The sequence below is a fragment of the Sus scrofa genome, chromosome 15, assembly GCF_000003025.6.
Source record: "Sus scrofa isolate TJ Tabasco breed Duroc chromosome 15, Sscrofa11.1, whole genome shotgun sequence".
Taxonomy (NCBI): domain Eukaryota; kingdom Metazoa; phylum Chordata; class Mammalia; order Artiodactyla; family Suidae; genus Sus; species Sus scrofa.
In genome coordinates this window covers 53,373,763-53,388,293 of record NC_010457.5, presented here as the reverse complement: position 1 = coordinate 53,388,293, position 14,531 = coordinate 53,373,763, and the positions used below count along the sequence as shown (strand labels likewise).

General features: G+C 39.8%; 1 protein-coding gene across 1 annotated transcript in view; it reads left to right on the top strand.

Moving 5' to 3' along the window:
- NRG1 (neuregulin 1) overlaps window positions 1-14,531 on the top strand; it is a 1,062,454-nt gene that overhangs the window by 299,710 nt on the left and 748,213 nt on the right. The gene's annotated exons all lie outside the window — the stretch shown is intronic.

Below are 14,531 nucleotides of genomic sequence, written 5' to 3'. Positions count from 1 at the left end.
ATCCCCCTCTAGCTGTCACCTCATTTCTTTCTTTCCCCACTTAGCTAAACTTCTTTAAAAACATTGTATACATTTATCATCTTTATTCCTTGTCTCCCATTTGGTCTTCAAACCATTCATTCAAGCATCTGCCAGTACCATGGAAATGAAATCATTAACAGGTCATTAGTTCCCTCCTTATTTGCCTTCATTTCACTGGATTTCTCAGCAGCTGTCACCCAAGTTAACCAATCCATCCTTCAAACAATATCCTCCCTTATTTCCTAGGTTCATCCTTTAGTGCTATTATAGCAGCCACAGACTAGGTGGTTTATGAACAACAGAAATCATTTCTCAGAGTTTTGGAGGCTGTCAGTCCAAGATCAGGGTGCCAACCTGGTGGAGTGAGAGCGTCTTGCTTGTCTTGGACTTTTCATTATGTCCTCACAGGGTGAAAAGTGTGAGGTAGCTCTGTGAGCTCTCTTTTATAAGACCATTAGTCCCTTAGAGACCAGATTTGTGATTGCTAAGGGAGATTGGGGGAGGCAGAGGGATGGACTGGGAGTTTGGGGTTAGTAGAGGCAAATTATTTCATTTAGAAAGGATAAACAACAAGGTCCTACTTGATAGCATAGAGGACTACATCCAATCTCCTGAGATAGACCACGATGGAAAGAATATAAAAAAGGAATGTATATATGCATAACTGAGTCACTTTGCTGTACAGCAGAAATTGGCACAATATTGTAAATCGACTATACTTTAATAAAAAAAATTTACAAAGGAGTTCCCATCGTGGCGCAGTGGTTAACGAATCCGACTAGGAACCATGAGGTTGCGGGTTCGATCCCTGTCCTTGCTTGTGGGTTAAGGATCTAGCGTTGCTGTGAGCTGTGGTGTAGGTTGCAGACATGGCTTGGATCCCGAGTTGCTGTGGCTCTGGTGTAGGCCAGCGGCTACAGCTCCAATTAGACCCCTAGCCTGGGAACCTCCATATGCCACAGGAGCGGCCCAAGAAATGGAAAAAAGACAAAAAAAAAAAAAAAAGCCATTAGTCCCATTCATAAAGCTTCCACCCTCTTGGCCGAACTCCCTCCCAAAGGCCCCACCTCCTAATAGTGTCACATCAGTCATTAGAATGTCAGTCTGTTAATTTGGGGGGACACAGGTGTTCAGACCATGGCACTTCCTGCGCCATTTTTACCCATGTGTCTTCTGAAATCATTAGCTATCCCCTCCCATTTGATAGCACCCCTTTCTATGCTTCATGTGTCCTCATTGGAGCATTTTAGTTTGAATTCTGATCCTTCTTCTCTCCCCTCTGTCTGGGATTATAAATCCTGTTGGTACCACATACTTTGTGGCCATCCATGGGTTCATGGTTTCACATGTATAAAAAAATCTTGGATATTTCGAAGAATCCCAACTTAGTTTGTATAGATATGAAACATTTTCCATCCCCAATTTAGTTTTTCCTCCAGGTTATTCCATCATCAGTCCATTTCCTTAAGAACACTGGAAGTCGTCTGTGATTCCTCCTTCACTTTCACATACATGTCTCACCCTGTCTGTTAGCAGGGCTTGGCCGTTCTACCTCCAGCTGTCCCAAATCTTTCATGTTTTCCTATCTCCATTGCCACTCTGACACCACCTTCTGGCTGGTATGTAATGGATATTCAGTGAATACATGAAGGTTTGGAGTGGGAAGATAAAAGAGGCAACATACCTCATGAAGCTGCTCCTATACTTTGGAAGAGACTCAAGCTAGAGCAGAGGCAGTCACATCTGGAGAGAAGGAGAAGGAATTTGAAGGATAATGTACTGGAAACTATAGACAAAGTGTTGAAAGTTACAAATGCTATCTATTTGTGTGACCGAGATTTCTTGAAGTTATCTCCAAGAAGTTTCTGTGTCTTTCTATATATAGCCTTGGGATTTGTGTACCACTAAGTCCTTTGGAGATGCTAAATCATATTATTTGGGGAACTTAGGAGTGAAAATGGAAACAAAACTGGAAACAGGGCTTTTTCTTATATTCAGTTGAAAATGAGACAGTTTTCTATAGCCATCTCAGCTTGAGAGACTGGGAAAACAAAACAAATGGGTAGGAATCAGTTTGACCATGGCAGCTGAATTAGATCAGTAAGGGTCCCATCCAGCCCTTCCTTCACTTCTGAATAAGTGAAGCTTGAGGCAGTGAGTCACCCAGTCAATATCCCTAATATTCTGTATCATTCTCAGTTTTTAGGTCTTTTTACTTCATTTTGGCTGTGCCTCTGCTCCCTGATTAAATGGAAATAATCCCTATCATCCTGTGTAAGCTAAACCCTAAATTACATAATGTTTTCTATCCTTATGGCATTTGCCTTCCACATCAGGACTGCCTCCGGAGGAAGCAAAGGCAGGCGATGTTTTTCCTGCTTTCACAAATTTGCCTTCTATCAACCCTGGGCATTTTGGCCTCCCCATTGTCAGTCAGTATGGTGTTTTAATAATTGAGAAAAACAACAAAAATATAAAGAAAGGACACTGTGCAAATCACTCTCCAAACTGACTTGGGTTGAAAGTACTTCAAATCTGAGTCATGGAAAATAAGCGTGATTAGGATAATGTGGTACATTGAATTCAGTGACAGTTAATCCTCTTATTAACTTCATGGTAATATTTTGCTCATTTGTCAGGTCAGAGGGATTGTGTGAGGATATTATAGTTTCTGTCTTCATTCATTGGGAGAGTTGGGGAAATAGTCTTAAAGAGGAAGTATTCCAGATTGAAATGCATTTGAGGCTGACTTTCCCCCTGGAGATGTATGCTGGACTCGTGTACTTCATCTGTGCTTTGAGTTTGGGTATCTATTCTTTGAGGCCTCATCATCTTCCCTTCAGAGGGTTTCCTTTTCACCTGAGCACTCATCAGTCAGGGAGAAGTCAGTGGGGTTGGTTCAGCTGTGCATTGAGTTGCCAATTGGAGACAGAACGTTGCTCAGGCCCCCAAAGGTACAGGAACCTACAGAGCATTTTGGGCAGGGAGCCAAAGCGATGATCCCTGCTCCAGGGAAAAAAAAAAACAAACCCACAAAACCCAATGACTCTGAGATTGCAGCCCTCCCAGCCTTTGCTGGGCTGATGAATACGGCAGCATTGACATTGAGTCTCGGGAGAACTGTTCTCTTTCTCGTCCAGCTAAAAATATCCAATGCAGATTTCTCATGACAGGAGCTGATAAATGTGCTGGGGAAATGCAAGCAGTGTCATTGTCGTGCTGGAGACCCGTTCTGAGAAATTGATGAGGGGAAAGAAATTGCCAAACGTTGTTTCGACCCATTGTGTCACTTCCCCGGGGACAGTGAGCAAAATGAGCATGTTTGCCTTGTCATCCAAGTTCCCTGTTTCAAATCTAGGAGGAGATGGAAGCCACTAGAGGAAAAAGGAATAGAGAAAGCAGAGGGCATCTTTTCAATCAAAAGAATGACATGACAAAACCAAATCTTGTCTCCTATAAAAATATTTTTGCTTTTCTGTCAAGAAAAGAGCCTTTTTTGAAAATAACTTTTGGCCAGGATAAAAATTCCTCTTGAATCGCCCTGCTTTTCAGTGGTGACCTGTGATTTAAGCAGGGTCTATGAATTTGGGGGTTTAACGTAAAATAGACTGTGCATTTTTCTTTGGGGTTCTGGTATCAAAGTGTTTTTGTCATCTGCCTCACACTGGCCCTTTTCTCCTTCTTTAGTTGGTCAACAGATTCTCAGAAGGGGTATCGCAGAATGTTCCCTCCATACTAACTGGCATGCAATGACTTGACATAGGCTTCAACTTTAATTTATTCAACATTCCTTAAGCACCTCCTAGAAGTCAAGCGTCATTATTGGCATGTTCTAAAATGGGGAAGTTGCAGTGTGCTAATAATGGGGCAGATATACATGTAATGAACTCATTATAAATCAAATCATAAATATATTCATTGACACATGAACAGTTACTATGAGGAATAAACAGAAGATCTGCTTCTGCTGGGAAAAGACCAAGAAAACTTTGCAGAAGCTGCAAAATCCATGCTTAGGATGATACAGTGAATGGCTACTTTCTAGTAGCAGATAGATAGTTCTACCAGACAGAGCAGCCTGGCACTGAGGTAGGAAAAGTACTACCTGAACTTGAGACTTAACAAGATTATTTAAAGGGTTTAAATAAATTTCTTTCCTCGCTAGGCTTTTAGCTTTGCCAAACAACTTGCAAACAACTACTACATTTGCTATAATTATTATAGATCATTAACTCTGAAAATGACTGTTTGTATTATTTCCTATCTTGGCTTGCGCCCATTGTGAGCTGGCATCTAATGAACAGGTGGATGGAACAGGCCTGGAGGTTTGCCCTTGTCAAACACTTCACCCAGACCAAAAAATGTCATGGTGGCCTTCCCTAGAGAAACTGAGGTAAATCTCAGTAATGATCTCCTGATCAAATAATGCTCTGTTATCATTCTTCGATTGATAAAGTCAGGGAGCAAAAGCTAACAGGATTATCAGTTGTCTCCTTGAATGAAGAACAGAGGCTGGAATTTTAATTTTATGTAGGCTTGACTCAACACAGTTTTATGAATTTGAAAATGTTTAGGTCTTTCATCTTCCTAGTTGTTCATTTTAACCCACTTTCTGCCAGATCAGGCAATGATTTGAAGGTTTGGGGCTTCAATTTCAATAGCCAGTGACCCTCCAAAATCCATAGTAAACTAGGAGTTTACAACTTACAATTTGGTAGGAAAGGCAATATACAAAGATTCCATATAATTGTTAAAAATAATATAGCATCAATATGCATACAGAAGTGTTTGGAGGAACTGGCAAGTTGTTTACATTTTATTTTGAATGCATCAAAAATAAAATGAATTAATGGATGGAAAGGGAAGATATGTTATAAAGCAAGTAGAGTAAAATGTCAATGGTAAGAATTGAGGTGTGGGAACGTGGCTAGGGTTGACACAATTATTTTAACTTATGGAATGTTTGAAATTTTTATAATATTGGGAGGGGAATAAGATAAGCACAGAACAAAATTGATAGAGGTGTGTTTGGCTAAACATGATGACATACTGAAAATGAAGAGAAATTTATCTGACTTACCAAAATGCAGACATAAATAAAGATATAGCTGTGTCTGTAAGCCAAATATAAGAGTCTTTCTTCACCATTAGTGTATGAATCTGTCAGCTTGAGAAAAAGGGCATTCTAGGAAGAAAACTAGTTCACTTAAGGGCTAGATCTTTTGTCCACTCAGCAATAAATAGACATTTTGGAGTTATTTTTCTGCATATAAAATGTGTAAATTCTTCACAAACAAGGCAATCTCTGCATTCTCAGTCATTTCAACATATGTTGAACACTTCATGTATTTCAGTATGGTGCTTGACACTGGGGCATCTGAGAGAAGTGCTTCAAAAAGGTCAATATCAAGCAATAGAGAAAGATGACAATAAATGAATGTGATAAAGTGAGCGAGGTCTTAGAAAGTGCTATGAATCACTGGACTATTAGCTCTGTGGTCTTGGGGCAAGTCCCTTCACCTCTTTGTGCCTTGATGTTTTTTATCTGTAAAATTTGGCTAATAATAACTGTTAACCCACTGATACATAGTAAGCTCAAATGATGAATCACTAACATATGTAACCTAGAGGGGAAGACCAAATGGAAAAAAAAAAAAAATTAACACTTCTGTAGTGACAAGATTTGCTTGACAGATTGCTTTCCTTCTTTCCTTGCCCTCTGCCCCTGATGTGGTCTTAATAGAGTCACAAAATCACTGTTTTGGAGCTGGAACAGACCTTGTCATTGGATTTGGGACAGATAATCAACTCCTACCCCCATTTAGAGATGAGACTGGTGTGAGTTGAGAGACATGATCTGTCTCAGTCACACAGTTGGTCCATGACCAAGTGAGGGAGTAACAGGAAATCATCAGGCTTTTATGCTGAGAGAGGTTGAAGAAAAGATACATTCCTTTGGAAATACATGTTAGGATTTCTTAGGAAGCAAGAGAGAAAATACTTAAATACATATTCATGCTGTTAGAAGACAATGTGTTTGAGTATCTTTTTTTTTACATGTAGTTGATTTACAATGTTGAGTCAATTTTTGCTGTACAAAGTGACCCAGAGAGACATATATATATATTCTTTCTCTCATATTATCTTCCATCATGTTCTATCCCAAGAGATTGGATATAGTTCCCTGAACTATACAGAAGGACCTCATTGCTTATCCATTCTAAATGTAATTGTTTGCCTCCGCTAACCCCAAACTCCCTGTCCATCACACTCCCTCTCCCCTACTCCCCCTTGGAAGTCGCAGATCTGTTCCCTACGTCTTTTAAGTCTGTTTCTGTTTTGTAGATTGGTTCATTGTGCCATATTTTAGATTCCACATATAAGCGATACCACATGGTAATTATCTTTCTCTGTCTGACTTACATACTAAGTGAAGTAAGAAGCACTAATTGCTTCCATGTTGCTGAAAATGGCATTATTTCATTCTTTTTTATTGCTGAGTAGTATTCCATTGTGTATGTGTGTGTGTGTATATATATATATATATATATATATACACACATATATATACACCATGTCTTCTTAATCCATCTATCAATGGGTAGTTAGGCTGTCTTAGCCATTGTGAGTAGTGCTGCTATGAACGTAGGGGTGCATATATCTTTTTGAAGTTTTTTTCTGGATATAGGCCCAGAAGTGGGATCGCTGGATCATATAATAGTTCGATAGAGTTTTCTGAGGAACCTCTGTACTGTTTTCCATAGAGGTTGTACCACTTTATAGTCCTACCAACAGTGTAAGAGGGTTATGTTTAAGGGTATCTTGATGCAGTGCACTGGGAGAATCCCAGGAAACACTTGATGATGTGTTGCATCAAACCTTCCTGAGTTAACTGTCTGTTTGGCATGATTAAATCTTGCTGTGTGGGTGATTGCTCCATTAATTAAATTATTTTAATTAAACAACAGATTGATATCTATCATCTATACAATCTGTATCTGTTAGCCACACAGAGGTTTATGTGGAGTTAGAAGTGTCAAAGATGGCTTCCCTCTGTGAAAATAGATCATTCTAGTAATTTCTGTCTATGTGTGTCTTATCGGATCTCTGGGGCAGAGCACATTTTCCCTGAAAGGACAAGAATGTCCTGTAGACATGTGCAAGTGAACAACTTTGAACCAAGGTCTCTAGGTGTTCTGTGTATTAGAGTCAATGGCCTGTACTGACTTTGAACTCAAGTAACATTGGCTGGGCAGCTCAACTCAGAGGTAAGTTGGAGATCCTTCTTTTAGGGGGAGGATAATTCTTATCACAGAGAAGAGGGGAAAGGGGAGGGGGAGACTCAGAGGGTGAGGAAAGGGAGAGAGAATTAATGGGAGGTAAAGAAGACAAAAAGTTGAATGAGAACTTGGGGGGGGGAGTTCCCATTGGCTCAGCAGTAAGGAACCCATTTAGTATCCATGAGGATTCAGGACTCAGGTGCAATCCCCAGCCTCGCTCAGTGGGTTAAGGATCCGGTGTTGCTATGAGCTATGGTGTAGGTCACAAGCGTGGCTTGGATCCCATGTTACTGTGACTGTGGCTTAGGCCGGCAGCTGCATCTCTCCTATCCTTGGAATTTTCCATATGCTGCAGGTGCAGCCCTAAAAAGCAAAAAACAAAGCAAAACAAAAATTTAGGGGTTTTTTTGGCAGAAAAATTGAAATTATGGGGCCCTTAACACTATTACATTTTATAAAAATAAATGTTAGATCATAAGGGATTAAATACAAGTAAAGTAAAATTAAATAGGTAAAAATAAGTGAAAAAAATAGGATTTCCTTTAAACAACAATGCAGAGAAACACTGAAGGTATTTCTGGTAGGCAGTTCAGATCCTTCTGTGCCTCTTTTGAGAAGCTGGTATAAATAGAAGAATGTATACCGAGGTCTGGCTGGAAAGCCTGTTTGAGTCTGTTTTCTAGGGGAGAAGAAAAGGTGAAAAAAGTCAGAGCCATGTTCTACATGGGAATTTATTGGGTTTGGCTTTGTTGAGCAGTCTAAAAAGCACTATTGATTAACAAGTTGGATCTTAGGAAAGGTGGGGACAGAAGTATCACATACTGAGACATCTAGGCTGTGGGAGCTTTGCAGGGAATGGAATCTCATAAGAAAATAGGGGGCCCTGTCCCTCTGGGAAGTGAATGATCCTCCCATTGTTTGCTGTTCTTTCCCAGCCTCAAATGGCCAAGAAGCAGGCAGCTGCTTAAAGGACAGCTTTAAATTTAAAATCTCAACCCGAGAAAAGTGTTGCTTCATCCCGTGTGATATCCATCATGTCTATATTATGAAAATTGAATTCCTTAAATAACTGAATGAGCTGATAAAATGGATCCTAATTGTGACTTGCCCAATGCCAGCATTTTAAGGGAGAATCAGTGTTGATAAATGTGGTGTAATGTGGAATTCCCATTGTGGCTCAGTGGGTTAAGAACCCAACGCAGTCTCCAAGAGGATGCACATTGGATCCCTGGCCTCACTGGGTTAAGGATCCAGTGTTTCATCAAAGGGTAATGTAGGCACAGTTGCAATGGATCCTGCATTGCTGTGGCATAGGCTGGCATCTGCAGCTCCAAATTGACCCTTAGCCTGGGAACTTCCATATGCTGCTGGTGTGGCCCTAAAAAGAGAAAGAAGTGTGGTGTAATGTGACTATGGAGACACGGGATTGCTTAATAACTGAAGGAAGGGAAGGACGAGTTTACTTCCCATGAGACTCTTCTGTGTGCCAGGTGCTGTGCCCTATGCACATTACTTAATTTAATCAGCATAACAACCCTTCAAAGTAATATAATGTTAATAATGGTGATTGTTTTAAGTTGCAAAACTGGGATTTGAACCCAGCTCTGTGACTTAGATTCCCATTCTTTTTCTATTATATTGGCTGTGTGCCTTCTGGCTCATGAGTTCTCCACCATTAGGTAGATGAGAAATGTAAAATGAGCTGGCATTCAAATCAGCATACTTTTTTTTTTCTTGTGTTCACTGCTGCTGCTGCTGTGACAGAAACTATTGGCTAAAATGAGGTTTAGAGAATAAGCATGTATTTTGATGATTCAGTTTCCTGATGAGAACCAGCCAAATCATATTATTTCTACTAGAGAGAGATGCAGGAAAAAAAAAAGTCTAAGTTTAGGGGAATATTGGCTGTGGGGTATAAGGCAAATGTAGATGTTAAATGTGATAGGGAGTTGCCAGATTTGTCATATGCCAAAATGTTTTCTTGTGTAAAAAAAAAAAAAATTGGGGCACTCTTAGAAAATGATGAGTCTTGCACTGGTCAGTTCACATTAATAAAGTTTTTTTTTTTTTTTTTTTTTTTTTTTGTCTTGTTTTTGGCAGGTTTTGCAAAGGGGTCCTGGAGAGGAAGTAACATGAGTCCTAGAGGCAATTTTTAGTGTAAGGCACACATACCCATGTGTTAACCTGCCATCACATTGTCACCTGCTTTCCAGGTCTCATGGCTCAAAGACAACAAGTCAGACAAATACAGTTCCCTGGGCCCTGGGTCCTTCACTTCCGTAACTCGCTTTTTGTTTTGTTTTTAGGGCCACACCTGCAGCATATGGAAGTTCTGGGCTAGGGATTGAATCAGAGCTGCAGCTGCAGGCCTATACCATAGCCACAGCAACATGGGATCTGAGCTGCATCTGTGACCTACAACAGCTTGGGCAACACCAGATCCTTAACCCACTGAGCGAGGCCAAGGATTGAACCTGCACTTTCACAGACACTGTGTTGGTTTCTTAACCCACTGTACCACAGTGGGAACTCTGCCTTTTTTTTAAAGTGGTTTTTACATTCTTACTTAGTCTCTTATCACATTCCACTTTACACAAGTTGTTTTAGAGCTTAGAAGAGAATATCTGGAGCAGCTGAACAGCAGAAGAAGAATTCAAGCCATATATGTAATTTTAATTTTTCCAGTAGCCATATTTCCAACATGTCAATTTAACCAAATTTATCTTTTCAGTGTATAATTAACACAAGTTACTAGTAACTTATTTTATATGTTATTTTTGGTATTAAATCTTTACAATCCAATGTAAACTTAAAAGCTTTTAACACTTAAAAGCACAGTCCAGTTTGGCTAAGCCCCACTTCAACACTGCAAGGGATACCATGCAAGGGACTAGTGGTTCTTCTGTTGGACAGCACATGTCTACACTAGGGAAGTAGTGAGTTTGTGTTCATTAAATATGTTCTCTATTTTCCACCACCTCATCTATTTACCTATAGAGGGAGCGTACCATTTCTCTTCCATCGTAGAACCTGAGGGAGTCTGAAAAAGAGGAATATGTGACTTGATTCCTCCTAAGAGGACATCTGCATGGCATGAGTTGAAGGGAACTGCCTCCTCTTTTCTTCAGGAAGATTAAATGATTATCATCCCTGCCATTCTATTTAAAACCTGGGTACAAGGCAATAGAGACCATCTATATCCCTAAGTACCTGTGGAATTGGCACACATCCCAGAACGCCATACACCAAAGCTTCTGATTAAAGATAATAGGTAAATGAAATGAACATCTAATAAAAACCTGTTTGTGTTTTTAAACAGAATTAAAAGGCTAAAATTAGAACAGAATATAAGAAAGAACAGGAATAAAGCCTTACATGACAGTAATCAATTTGAGTAGTATTTTGTTGTTTCCTGGCCTTCTGCAATTTAAAGGGAAAAAAATGTACAATGTCCTTCCACGCAGCACATGCTTTATCATTATAGAGTGCAATTCTCCGCCCCCCCCCTTTTTTTCTCTCTGTGACTCTATTACATTTTGAAATATATCACACGTTGCTGGGCTGTAGGGTCCTGAGAGGTGGACTTGGAAAAGGGGAGAGAAGCAAATGTAGGGTTTTGAGTATTCATCCTATGTAGTGAAAATGCTATGCTGTTGCTTTTCATGGAGATGTGGCAGGAGGCTTCGACTGATGCAGTTGTCTTGGTGGAGGTCTGTGCGGGAGAGGAACATCAACCTCAGCTTTGGGGAAATATGCTTAACTGTTATATGTGTGAAGTCTTTGAATGTTCCACGATAGTCTGATCCAAAAGTTATGAGAAATTAATACCAAAATTCAGGTTTTTACCAGTGTACCCAGGATATAATCAAATTCTCTCTCTCTCTTTTTTTTTAAACTCCCGGATGCATTTATCAAGATTCCTTTAGGAAGATAAACAGACTTAGACCTGGCAGGTCTGTCACGGGGATTTGTTGTTACTGTGGGTGTTTTAACTCCCTGCAACAAAAATAACATGAAGAGCAATAGCCTTCTGTCATGCAGATGTGGTGAGAACCTTGCTTCTCCTCCTTAGCTGTTCTGTGACTTTAGGAAATCACTCAATCTCTTGAAATCTTATTTTGTTTGCATCTGTTAAATGTAAACACCATCTCACAACCTTACTGTGAGGAGGAAATGAAGGCATTTATCTTATTTGTCTGGGACAGGGCCTGGTAAATATTGGTTGCCTAATAAATACCAGTGCCTTTGCTTTTTCACACCTCTAGAAGCTTCTTGTTGTTGCTGTTTTTGACCTGGGACCTGTTTTTCAAAAAGTTGTCTCGGTCTACAGAATTTAAAATCAATTTAAAATTATCTGTCTCGTCTTCACTTTGTATTGACTAATACAGTTAATCTGATTAGAAATCAAAAGCTCTCTGTCCAATATCTAAAATCCATTCAAACTCATACCTATTAAGTACTCTATTTTAATGCCAGGCTCTGGAAAAACAATGAAGTTTTATTATAGCGATTGCCCTAAAGGAGCCCTATATTCCTCTTGCCTGTGGATTGCAGTTACCAGGCAATGTCCAGTCAGCCTCATGTTGCTGAAATGGAAGAGGTTCAAAATCCCAGGAGAATGCCCAGGATTAGCTCCTGGCCTTGACGTGATGGGTTAAGGAAGAACACCAGGTACTGTGGTAGGTTGAAATAATTCCAGCAGTTCTTGTTAGTTTATGCAGCCTTATCTAGGTAAATTCATGATTACCTTTACATTTTTTGAAAATAGTAAGAATAGCCTGCTGGCCCCACCTGACGCTTTTTTTAAAAAATCCAGGAATGCAGAGATTCCAGATGGGCAGCTACCACTTTAGAGGATGCGTGACCCAGGTTTTGTGAAGGGAGAGTGGGAAGGGAGAATGACATAATTAGATTTGCCTTAGAAACCGGTCTGCAGTTGCAGCATTACAAACTAAAGTTAAGAGAAAAATCACGGGAGATTTAAAATAAAGCATGACTGGGAATGATGAGGAAGGGGTGGATTCAGGAGGATTACTGATGACAGGTTAGATGGAGGATGTCAAAGAGAAGAAATCTGTACTGCACTGATCCATTAAATCTCACTGTCTATTTTTAACACTTGGGGGCTGTGGTGGGTTTATTCCAAGCTCTCCTTTATGAGGTTGGGGTTCTTCTCTGACAGTTGCTGAAGCCATGGGAACAAACGAGTTCTCAAGAATGAGGAAAGAGGAGGATTTAGAAAGAGACACCGGGGATGTTATACTAAATAGGAAGATACAGTGGAGATTCATTTTCTTCTAAACCATTTCTTCTAGCTTCTTTGGATTGCCTGTAACCTCTGGTCAGCTGCTGGTGGAAAGCCCTTCCTTCAAATGAAATTTGATCATCAAACCCAAGAGCTTCTTTTAGTCTGCCCTTCTGAGTCTTCTGAGATTCCAGGATAATTGACTTTATTTGCCCCAAATCTTGCATCTTTTTTGAACCTTCCACAATAATTTTGGTTTCTAGTCTGGAGAATTATTTTTGGTAGCTCATTATCAAGGAATTGATCATTTCAGAAGACTATACTCACACTCATAGGATGATCAGAACCTTTCCAAAGAGTGAGGTCAGCTCCAAATAGCTGGGGATTATTTTTTTTTTCCTCCCATCTTCTAGACAAGAGTGTGTACCTAAAATCACACCTATACACTGTTACAGTAAGAGAAGGATTATTCCCTTCACAGACTGTTATAATTTGTGGTACTTCTGTTCCTGCTTATGTATTGTTGGTTTGCTTTGGCTGTTTCTATTTAGTAGGTATGTAATGATGTCTCTCAGTGAAACTTTGAGACTCAAGACTTTTGAGTCCTCTGGATTTTTTTTTTCCTCATAGTTTGAAGAAGCAAGACTTGAGAAGATGGTTTGTGTTAAAAGGCTTGCGTGGGTTTAAATTAAAATTAGCATAATTTACTCAGCAAAATTTAGTGCATTTAAATCGGTTGAGACATGCAGACTTCATTTTGGAAGTCACTATAAATCAATGTAATAGAACAAAAAGTATCCACTATTCTCTTGTTGTTCCTTTCTGATGGGTTTGGAGGCTCAGAAGAGAATCCATTGTAGGAAGAACATATTGGGTTCTAGGAAAAAAAATAAAGAAATATGGAGTTTTTTTGCATTATTATTGAAACTTTACCCTCAACTTTAAGACATTTGTTTAAGAAGTTTATTCAAATGAATATATCTTGCTCTATACATTAAGAAGAAATAAGCTTAGTTAACTAATAAATGAACTCAGTGGTTACCCTTCATTCAACACATTCTCTTTTTTTTTTTTTGTCTTTTGTCATTTTCAGGGCAGCACCCACAGCATATGGAGGTTCCCAAAGCTAGGGGTCTAATCAGAGCTGTAGCCACTGGCCTATGGCAGAGCCACAGCAACGCAGGATCTGAGCTGCATCTGTGACCTACACCACAGCTCACGGCAACACAGATCCTTAACCCACTGAGTGAGGCCAGGGATTGAACCCGCAACCTCATGGTTCCTAGTCAGATTTGTTAACCACTAAGCCACAACAGGAACTCCATTTAACAAATTCTTTATCTCAAACGCTTGTTTGCACCTTTACAAAAGTAGTATTTTGTGTATTTACAAAATCGTTAGTGTATTGTCAGTTGAAAAAATTGTGCAACCTAGAAGTGTAGAATGATGTTTTATTTGGGGGCATCACTGAGGACTAATCTCCCCAAAAACCAGACATCTCAAGTTAATTATTTTAGTGCCTTTCTATGTATGGGAAGATGCAAGAGTTTGCACTCACTGAAATTTTTCCTTTGCTGCGCATCTTAACTATCTAGTTCCAGGATCCTGTTTTTTGCCATTCCAAATTCCCCTTAGGGCATACCATAGTGGTTGGGGGGTGGGTATGGGGTGCTGCCATGGCTGATGTCTTATTGGCTTGATGTCAGGCAGAGTTCATTGTTCACCAGAGTAACAGTCAACATTCTTCATTTACTGAAATGGCAGGCAATGCAACATTTTTAGTCCACAGTAGATTGTGAGTAGTCTAAAGGAAATAGAGTTGTACTCCTTCTTCAGCCAGTGTGCATATATGTAAATTGACTGGAATATATCAGAGTTACAAACAGATATATCCAGAGAATGCCATGGTTAGGAGCATGAACTTAGGGGCTTGGCTCATTGACTAGAAAGTGTGACCTTGGGCAAGCTGCATGACCTCTTTCAGC